Below are 9,298 nucleotides of genomic sequence, written 5' to 3'. Positions count from 1 at the left end.
AAGGGGCAAGCGAGTCAGTGGCTTCCTGAATCGACAGCTCATATACCCTTGCCACCTCATCAGAAGTTGTAAGATTCATGATTCTTTGTCACAGGGATGTTAACCATGGTTCTATTGCCTTAGCTGTAAGATTTTTCAGATTTCTAGCTGCTATAGTTATGTTTGCTTCTGTTTTTAGCTTAATAGGTTTCTCGGTATTTATCCTACAATGTATAAAAGAGTGGTCAGACCATGGACAAAGCAAGATATGCAAATGCTTTATTTTAATATTATCTGTAGGTATCCAATCCAGAATATTTCCCTTTTCATGGGTTGGAGTTGACACATGTTGTTTAAACCCAAATTATTGAGAGAGTCCTCTCGACTCTTAGCCATAAGGTCGCTCTTATTACGATTAAAGTCTCCAAGGATCAATGACCAAGTATTGATTTTCAGTGTGGGCAACAGGATACCACTCAACTGGTTAGCAAACTCAGGCATACAGGTCGGGGTCTATACACTAAGAGCATATTTATAGTAGCTTCAGCATTTGTCCGAACTTTAATGTGTTTAATCTCAATTCCATTGCTGATTAAAAACTCTATTCCATTTAGCATCCTCTGCATAGATGATCATCTCGCCTTCCGGAATGCACGAAAGACCTGGTTCTTCATTTCTGCATCTTGACTGATCTAGTCCACCTCCTGGGTAAACTAAACCTCCCCCAGACAGGTAGGTGGGGCACTGATGAGCCACTTCAGAAGACAAGACGGTACCTTGCATGCCCAGAAAGGTTTCCAGTCAATCTGTATGATACGACCTGATGATCCTCATCGTAAGTAGATATTAGTCTTGACTCTCTGGTACATATAGCACTCCGTCTCAATGGAACATAAACGTATCCCTCACAGGGGACGTCCACCCACCCACATACACCTCGAATAATTCACTACTCAAGCTCATATCGCACATCACCTGTGCCACATGAATGCAGCCAACTCCCATGAAAATATTAGTCTCCTTGATTTGCATACTCTCTTGATTGCCTATCACAGCACCCATCCACATGCCAGATCTCCATGGGTTGCTAGCAAGGACTTAGCTGCCCCTACCTATCTTTGTACTGGCTAAAATGCACACACTCATTCTAAAATCCTCTTATCGATTCTCATACCTTGGGCTTTGGTCCTGCAAGGCCATTCCCCCACAGCGCTTTGAGGCTATACCAATGGCTTTATGTGCTATACTAATGCCATATAACATAAGATAACTTAAAACACCTCGCTTTGAACATATATGGGGTCCTCCTCCACCCCCATATCCAGAACCTCTGGGAGCCAGCTGGCCATCAAACGAATGGGGTCGTCCCCTTGCGCTGCAGATGGGAGACGAATAATCTGCCGTTGCGTAGCTCTCACCACGTTTCCTAAGTATTCCAGCGTGGACTCCATTTCCAGGGTGCTCGGGACAGGGAGAGGGTCCTGAAATCTGCAGTATTCAAGAGGTCTTCGACATTCCAGGAGCAAAAGGTCCTCGACTTTCCTGACTTGGCACCAGCGACTGAAAAGAAAAGGAAGAGGGTTAATATCCTCAAAATCTCCTTTCTAGCACGAGGGGTCCAGAGAGGACTGCTTTGACTAGCTAAGCTGATGGTTTATTGGAACGGGAAAAAACATATTTTCTGGGACGCCAACAGTGCTTAGAAACTGTTGGCAACCATACTCGTGAAAGCAGCATCGAGTGAGGATAATGGCTGAGGTGTCCTGGTCCCGGGCGCGCTTTCCCCAAGTACTGCTATGTCCCACATTCACAATGCATAAGATTCCATTTTTGCTATGGTAGCAGGTGCTGCCGATGAGGTTTCTCGGCATCAATTCGGGGTATGATATGTTACATTAGATAGTGGTTTTGTTAATAGAGCAGGTTGTACCTTTCACTGCTGTTTACCCATGTGCTGTTTATTTCAGGTAAGGGGTCCTAGAAGTGGGAGAGGGCGGTGGGACAGAGATGTGTGGGTACAGGGAGCGGTTAATGGTGACATCGATTGCACACTATATAATATTCCCTCCCATTGGAAAGGGGACTCGCAGGATGTCTCACCATGACAATGGGTGGAGGTTTTCGTTTGGGTTTCTTTTTTTGAGGTGTGTGCCACCCATGAGGAGGGGTACCCTCTTGTTTGTAATTGCATATTAAACTTGCAAATAAAAACAATTTTAAAAAAGCCTCCCTTTCTTCAAATTGTGGTGCTGCTTAAGTACTTTTTACACTTGAACACTTCATTTTGATTTCCTTGCAAATTGTGTTTGCCTGTCTAATGACTTGGGTGAGGGAACATGATCATTCTCGTGTAAGGAACAGAAACCCAAAATGCCACTCATCTGGATGAATGGAATAGAAGACAGCACATATGCAATGTCCCACTAATCCATTTGCTGAGAAGTGTGTGATTCTAGCACACCCTTCTCAGAAATCCATGAAGTCTTGGATACGAATGGCTCAGCTAAGGCTTCTTAAACACTTTTAGTTCACCTGTAACAGAGCACATGACCAGGGATCTGCAACCTTTGGCTCTCCAGATGTTTTGCACTACAACTTCCACCAGCCCTCCCCATTTTAAGGGGACCAACCACATGCCACCAGTCTTGACTCTGCTTTGAAATGCGGGCCAGCATAAACTCTAGGCCATGCCTCCTCCCCTAACAGTGATAGAATTATACCTTAAGATATTTAGTCCTTATCAGTGAGGTAGCTTGGATTTGGAGGCGCAGAGGGCTTGGAACTTATGCCTGGGAATAACGAAACCACTTGAGAATGACTCGCTGAGACAACCAAAATATTTTGGTGAAAAAAGCCCGGCATGGAAGATAGGTTGGTGTCCAGCAATGAGAAGCCCACTCTATGCACGCATGTTGAAAAAACGGCTATCCAAACCCACACACATGGTTAGCTCTGAATGGTATATAATACGTCAAGTCATCCATGCAACTACAACAAACATACAAGGGCATATAAACATACAGAGAGATCAGAGCACACACACGCGCACACGCGCACACACACACACACACACACATACACATACGCATTCCTGGACGGGCACATATATACACGTAATGGTGGCATGAACACATGAGGACGACAGGACGGCCGCTTTTTCTCGACTGGACGGAACTGTTTTGGAACAAAACGAACACCGAAAACTTGACATTAGTATGCGGCTGAACTTAGAACGAATATGAAATGTTGAAATGATTCGTGGATTAGGACCGACCTTTGCATCAATCACGCCTTGAAAAAGTGAAAGATAAAGCAGAAAACGTGTTGCCAGTCTGACAAAAACCAACGACAAATTAGCATTAAAGTTCACTGTTGTACATTAACAAGTTAAAAAGGATTGGATATCAACACGTCCACATCCACGAGGTCACCTACACAAACATTTGTGTTCAAGTACCTCACTGCTCAGTCACAAGTTGAGGGAGATAGTTACACAAACGATAAGACACTCAGTGACACAGACAGACATATAGGGACAAGCAATACTAGTAGATGCTTTTCCTGCTTCCATTAAGAAGGCATGGCCTAGAATATCTAGCTCTTGGGGGTGAAAAAAGGCGTTGCTGCTCTGTTTTCCTCGATGTGGAATTATTCAGTTTGGCAGAAAATCTGTGGAAATTCTGACGTTCAATGTGACTGCCACTTGCTCCTGTGGCATTACCACAGGATTATGAGTGGTGATATGGTGATCTAAATCCCAATTGTTGTACCCCATAGCAATCAATGGTGATTTTTGGTGGATTTAGAGTGAGCGGTAATTCTGCGCAGTCAATCTGCTGATTTTTGACATTATGCTGAAGGTAAATCCTTCACTCCAAGGTGAGATTCGGTGGTGGGGTAAAAGTGGCAGTGATTCCATTATCACCCAAAAGTAGCAGTAACAAAAATGACTACCATATTTTTACTGCACAGCCAAACTCATAAAGAGGGCCAACATGCATTAGCTCATGATAAAGAGGTGCCAAAGGTGGCACCGCAGAACATAGAAACTTATGTTCTAAATCTAATGTTACTAGAGGTACTGGAGTTGCTAACAAAGTAAACACAGACAATTGCCTCCAGAAATAGTGATCGTTAAACAGGCTACTTCCCATTTAACTATCTATTTTATTTTACAAAATTATAGAAGTTCACTGTGCACATAAGGCATCCAAGTCTCAGGAAATGCCTAAACCATACCATAATGAAAAGGGCTGACATAAGTATTGAAACATCTAGTATTAAAAAATTCTTACAATGTCATGAGCAATGCAGATTGAAGATGAAACATACACATTTGAACAATAGTGAAAGATTCAGTTTTGATCTTTGCCTCCCAGGATACTTGCTCAGAATGTATTTTTATGTTTGCAGTCAGAGCAAAGGAGGAGGGAATAAGTAGCTTGAGCACATGTGCCCTCTCTGGCTTTATTGTAAAGAGGGAAGTTATACATATCAGTGTGGTACAACATTGTATGGGCAAATGCGTATGTGCTCCTTACTAACTTTATTCTAAAGGCAGTGTGTTAACTATATTCACTGGTAAATTGTTCTAAGAACAATTGCTCATACTTCAAGGATTTCAGGGGGTGTTATGCAATTTATTTGCATTAATTTGAGTTAGAGCACCAATCAAATATGTATTTGTTTGATTCCAATAGCTACATAATTATTTAGACTAATGTAACCATAAGGTGCAATAGAAATTAGAGTATGAATAACATGCTGTAAACATTATTAAATTCAAGTCTCTTGTGGACATAACACACAGGAGGCTACAAGTGATATAATAGTTATACCTCCACCTCCTATTGCTCAGATATCTTAATTAATAGAAGCCTTAGTATGAGGAAAAATGCAAAATAAAAGCTGTTATCCACAATACCTGCCATTCTAAAACTCACCAAAGCCTTTTTTTCAGTTCATGAATAAATATACATCTCTTCGTCTGTATTTTGTCCTTCAGGTGTCATGGTTCCTAGCACGACAATGAATCTAGTTTTTATCCATCCAAGAAGAAGAGTTCTGGCTCTTCAACTGCAATTTGCTTTGACATGTGCGCTACGGAAATCCTCCTAAGCAATGGGTTTCTTGAATGATAATTTGCAAAATGTAAAAACAGTGCACAAATAGCATCTGATGTTTCATGGTGCAGTAATGTTGAAGCATGCATGTTTCATGATGACAGATACTGGACCCAATGTACCTAGGAACATAGGGTGGGTATTAACCTGTTCCTATTGGCTAATGTGCAGGCTATATGAGCTGGAATAGCTTGGAGTTCTCTTGCAGCCACGAATTGCAACATTGCTTTCCTTTTTCTCAGAAAGCAGTGCTCTAACAGAGCATCACGTGCCCCTAGTGGGCCAACAGAAAATTGCAGTTTAAATTAGTGAAACAATTATTTATTATAAAAAAAACATTAATTATATATTTGTTGTGTGCCTTTTCATTTTTTTAAACACCAAGAAAAAACACTTTTTGTGTTTGTGATTGGCCATGGGTTATAATAGCTTTATAGACCTTGCCCTTGGGCCATACCAGCCTTATGGCACCTCATACCTTCTTAGTGCTCTCAGTGTTCTTGGGCCTTTACTTGAACCTGGTTTTATGGGCCCATAACTCCTGGTGCGACCCTCAGGTTAGATCTAAAAAGCTATATCAAAACTCATAGTCAAGTAATTAAACACACAACAATTAGAGTGAGTCACATAACGGTAGAAATACAATGTATCTGCACACTTTATCTGATTTGCCATGTGTGAAAGTGCACTTGGGGTTTACAGCACTTTACAACTTGTTCTCTTACTGAAGCCCCTGCAGCCGGTAGTCTGGTTTTCCAGTCTTCCTTCTCGCTATTCATGGGTAATTATGTAGGTAACATTATTTACTTTGGAGAAGGAAGTTTGGAGAATATTATGTGTGCATGCGACATAGATCTAATCCCGATAGGAGGTTATTAAATATTTCAGTTATCTTACTTGCAGTGGTGTTAAAGGCAGTGATGGACCTGACAGGAGCTTAGACAAGCTTCTTTTTGAGTTTGTGATGAAACAGATCAAGTTAAGTTCTAGGCATGGCTTTATTGTATGCTTCATTAATCACGTGTTGTTTATATCCACATTTCGGTAATGCTGGTCTATATTCTTCACCTCCCATTGGTTGTCCATCTGCAGAGTACTGTTAGCTTTGGCCTTGAGAAGCTCTGTGTGGGACACGCTCCACTTTAGAGGCAAGGGGTGATTTCTGAGCACAACTGAGTTTGTGCTACAGCAAACTGGCCTTCAGTGATTGTGAGCTTGATTTCACAGTACCATTCTGTTACAAGAGAAATAAATATTAACATTACTAATGCTGAGTAAATTGATATACTTGTGGAGCACAGCCAGAGAGCTCTCCCTATATACGAAAAAAAAGATATTTGATGAAAATATAACAAATGCATTGTATGATCTATATATCGTTCATGTAAAATAAACCAAACTACCATTTTCTTCCACCTCCCCCTAAATAAGGGGGAGCAATCAAAGAACCCAGCAACAAAACATCCTCAGACTTTAGCTAGAAATATGTATCCCTGAACATTAAGTTCCATTGAAAATGTCAACATATTTAGAACCATTTCCGTATGTTGTATCAGTTTAATCAACCAAGAAACTTAAAACTATTGACATGCAACCAGACAAGGCCCACGAATGATGCTGGTGCATGATAACTTACCACAATGATTGTATACTACCAGGCTACACACTCATGGTTGCAAAGCAAATCTGCTGTGACACAGATGCACTATTATTATTATTGTTATACAGGAGGGTGCAGGGTCCTCTGACAGGCCCATAGGTCAGAGCGCTCCCTCTAGTACCTGTAAAACAAGATAGTTGCACCTTGAGGAGGTTGGGGTGCAGGATTCACATGCTCCAACACAATTTAATAAGGACAACTCAAAGGATCAGCACAGAGACTGTTAGGTTCAAAAGGGTTTATTTCATGCCACTGCTGGCACAGTGCGCACCTATCCGCGGTAGTCAAGCTCCCTCACTCAACTACCTCCTCAGCATTATACAGAGCTCATTTTATAGCAAAATGTGAGGAAGCAATCTGCCCCCACCTTTTCCTGCACAGTCTTAGACAACTTCATCATTAAACATTAGCTCATTGGGCAATAAATTTTAATTGGACTAACCCTTCAGAATGAAATACGCTCTAGCATGCATGTCTGATTTGTCCACCGGTGTTCTGTTCAATTTATTGTTGATGCAGCTGGATTTTTCAGATAGGGCTTTCAGACACAGCCTAATTAAAAGTCTAGGTTCTGCCCATCCGTCAAGTTTATGAAAGCATGGTGTCCTCGAACGTCTCAACTTTAAAATTACCTCATCTTTACACACTTCGAGCACTACTCAGTTTCTTCTCAATTTAGCCACATTTTGGTTACGTGTATTTTCATTAAAGGCATTTGGCCCAGGCGATTTTCTGTCTATGTACAGAAAATGTTATTGTCCGTTCTGTGCCTTGCCACCTTACTACATCATGGTAATGACATGTTTTTACCTTATAAATATTATGCTTGTTTGAATACTTGTATATACTAACATTATGAATACCAATTTTGCATAATTACAACACCACATTAGTCCATTCAAATTTCTCTGCTTAGGTTTAAGTGGGGGAGGCCCTCCACTTCATTCAGCTGTTGATTCAATATATATTTAATTCGGGACCTCCAGTACACTCCCCCATCTTCAAAGTTCAGTTGTTTGTAAAACAACAACTTTAAACACATTCGATGTCTATTTCTCCTTAATATTTATCTAAGCACATCTTAACACAATCTTATACTTTAGCACATACTAACGTATTGTCATTCTTAAAACAAACATGTGTGTGTCATCTCCTTACATGTAAGCCCTACTTCCTGTAATTGTGTGCCTTTAATCTAACTGTATCCCTTGGACGATTCACAGCCATTGTGAGACTCGAGAGGTTTGGTCAAGCTTTGAGGTAACCCATTAGCCCATTGTCTCTTCGTATGTCATGGGCAGATAACAAGGGGGGTCCTGGGAGACTCTCTGCCAGACATGAGTCCTGGTTACAAGAGCCTTACCCAAAGTCTTTAGCTCACTATCTTTCACAGAGAAGAAATATCCCAAACATATCAGTCTTTGTCCTGCCCTGGGGCAGTCCAGCACCGAAATGCTAGGCAATTCTACTCTGAACAAGAGTACCAACAGCAACCCCAGACACGTGTTTCGGTCTGGTTGAACCTCATCGTATGTCACACCTTGTCTGCAACTCTCACCCCAACAAAGTACAATCTCTCCTTGAGCATCTTCTCCTGCCCATGAATATCATTTCACTTTGTCCTTCCCTCCTGTCCACACTCTTTCCTTTTCTGTATCTTCCGTTGTAGTTGTCATGAGTTTGACATTAGTGAACCATCTGCATTCTGTCGCCTTTTCCTTTCCATTGTGCTGTTTTCAAAATCGGTCTCCAAGGTTCTTTTGATGCTTAGACTAGAAGTCCATTGTTTTTTCTTTTCACAAGAAGTTCACTTTTTTCCAGAGTGTTTCTCTTTCAAAAGGGTTCATTGTTCAATAGGTTCACAAGAGGGGATAGTTCAGCATGGGATGCAGGGTTGGGGGAGTCTTTTTTACAGACACAATTCAGCCTCGGGCTTTCACTGGGTTCCCCTACAACCTTCCTCTCTCCTCACGCGGTTCAACGTCAATTTCCCAAGGTATACAGGTCCCTTGACGTATACCTGTAATATAAAACGGAATGAGTTTCATTTGTAAAATAAACAGATGCCTGCTATTTAACACATTTCCTACCAACCCATTTCCTTAAAACCTCTTTTCGCATTGATACCTTATACCTTATCTCCTAGAACTTGAGACATTCCCTCTTATTTGACACCCCTGCCTCCTAAACAAGCTACAAAACATTTTCTTTTGACATTTCCCTGTTGTGGGTCATTTTAACACCGTAACTATAATACCCTCCATTCCTAGCTCTGTGTCAGCTGGCTTAGAAAATGATTTTTGTTTTCAATAACACACAATACATTACATCCTTTATGGGGCACATTTTTCCCTTCCGGGTGCCACATGCAACCCTAAGGAGACAAAACAATTAAGGAAAGATGTCTTCTTCTTTCCTGATCTTCAAGGCATGTCCGTAGTCGATGACAGAAATGTCCTTGGGGATCCCCGTCGTCTGTAGAAAGTCAAACTAAAGGGAAAAGTCATTCGGGCATTTGCAAGGGGTCAGGTTTTCT

General features: G+C 41.3%; 1 long non-coding RNA gene across 1 annotated transcript in view; it reads right to left on the bottom strand.

Moving 5' to 3' along the window:
* Positions 1-6,985: 6,985 nt before the first annotated feature.
* LOC138582071 (uncharacterized) overlaps positions 6,986-9,298 on the bottom strand; it is a 74,151-nt gene continuing 71,838 nt past the window's right edge. The window contains exon 2 of the long non-coding RNA XR_011304942.1: positions 6,986-8,782. This is a non-coding gene — a long non-coding RNA (uncharacterized lncRNA). The remainder of the gene's footprint in view (positions 8,783-9,298) is intronic.

Source organism: Ambystoma mexicanum, chromosome 3q (assembly GCF_040938575.1).
Source record: "Ambystoma mexicanum isolate Mex_15411 chromosome 3q, UKY_AmexF1_1, whole genome shotgun sequence".
In the NCBI taxonomy this organism is placed as follows: Eukaryota; Metazoa; Chordata; class Amphibia; order Caudata; family Ambystomatidae; genus Ambystoma; species Ambystoma mexicanum.
This window is presented reverse-complemented; position numbering and strand designations above follow the sequence as displayed.